This window comes from Haplochromis burtoni, unplaced genomic scaffold (assembly GCF_018398535.1).
Source record: "Haplochromis burtoni strain Fernald_Lab_line unplaced genomic scaffold, NCSU_Asbu1 Contig_604, whole genome shotgun sequence".
Classification (NCBI taxonomy): Eukaryota; Metazoa; Chordata; class Actinopteri; order Cichliformes; family Cichlidae; genus Haplochromis; species Haplochromis burtoni.
The window spans coordinates 122,154-124,110 of record NW_024582965.1 but is presented as its reverse complement, the minus strand read 5'-3'; positions in this window follow the sequence as shown (position 1 = coordinate 124,110).

Sequence of the window (1,957 nt, the reverse complement as noted above, 5' to 3'; positions counted from 1 at the left end):
TTTTTTTTGTTTTATTTTGTAGAAATAGAGGTTCCTGACAAAGTCAAAAAGCCTTGATACAATAAACAAATGTATGTGATTTTTTTATGCATTTGAAATTTAAAATGGGTCGGTGCCGACCCTAACACGAGAGGAAGTGATTTCACCACCCTGAACTGATTCCCAAAAAGTTTGAACATTAACTAAATCACAGGTTTGCTAAGGAAAAAGTAAAGTCTAAAATAAGGTCAAATTGACAGTGATTTTTTTTGTCAACTCATGGATGACCATGTAAGGTCTAATCTGATCATTTAAACGATTTTCATACCAAAATAGATTTCAAATCAATTACACTAAGCCAGTGATGTTTAAAATAAGTCTCTGTGTCAAGTCATGTGACTCAGGTAGCAGAGCGTTGAGGGGCCTTTTAAAGGAATTAAACACAAAAGCTTGGGGTTATTGAAAAGTAGAAACAATGGTGTTGATGATGTAACAGTACTTTACTATTCAATGTGTTTTTTGTCAGCTAGTTTCTAGCTTTCTCCCAGTTTTTTTCAATTTTGTGTAATTCTGACGTGTCAAGACGTATACCTTAAATAACACTGGTAAGGTGTTCCTCTTAACCAAATATAGCACAGCAATGAATGAGGGCACAGCTTCAGTACTTTATGGGATGATAAGGCAGGCAGCTGAGAAATAACTAAGAAAGGAAAGCACTGGGCTGGCTGTAGGAAAACACAGTGGCAGAGGCAGGGGGTTCTATCTGGCACTTCTGTCCTGTTTTGCCCGTCAGTTCAAAGGCTGCATCCTCTGGCAGTCCATATTTCAAAACCTAGTATATCAGACCAGGTTGACAGACCTGTCCTCTACTAAAGGCTTTAAAATGGGAGGAAATTGCTGTACCTTTTTGCAGCTCATTGTGCAATGGCCACTTGTTTAATGGTGCATTCAGAAGGTCCTTGTCAACATGAGGAAGTCAGGAAATAAGTTGCCAAGTAACATTTATCAGGTCTTTGCATCCAGGATTTTAATCATTTAGTAGTAAATACATCACCTGTACTGCAAAGTATCAAAGCAAATGTCACAAATAAATCACAGCTAATCCTCATCTATCTACCTCTCTCTCTCACACACACACACATGCGCACACACAGACACAGATGCTCATAATTTAAACTTTTGATTTTGCACCAATCTTCTGCATGTTGTCAGGCTGTTACAGTACAATTTGCAAATACTTTGCCTTTTTAATGACCGTTGCTTTCACTAACATATTAAATGTACTTCCATCAAAAGAACTCTATACCTGGGAGACGTTTATGCAGGGGGGGGGGGGGCTCAGTGTGAGGAAAAAAGAGAGAAAAAATACTTTCTCGTTATCCAATTCGATGTCCAGCTGGGCCACAAACCCACACTTTGCTCTTCTACTCAAAATAACAAAAGACAGCCTCTATGCCTCCAGGCACCATTGGATGTGCTTTTTTTTTTTTTTTACATGTCCCAGTCCCTTTATCCTCACAGTATCTAAAAACCTAAAACTGCACTATGGAAAGATAAAGGTCGGGGACATTGGGTTTCAAATTCTTTGATGCTGCTATTAGAGTAGTTCGTTCGAATACTTAATACTTAATAAATTTTCACATTTATTAAGTATGCTTAATAAATGTGAAAATTTAATGTTACACCAAACTGGGGAGAAAAAGAGATTTAAGCAAACTAAATTCCAGCCTGATCTTGTTCCAGCATCACATACATGCGCACAAGGTGTCCCATGGTCGATGTGCCATGACTCAGCAGCAACAGAGAAACAATTATTGGCGTCACCTTGGAACATAGTGCGGAGCTTTGCTTTTCAGTATGAAGGCTTAATGTTGCGATGTGGCATATTTTAATTGTAACTCTAATATTTTCATAAACTAAGTGCCTTTGGATTCCTTAACAGAACTCCAATTAAAAGCAAAAGCAAGTAAAAATAAAG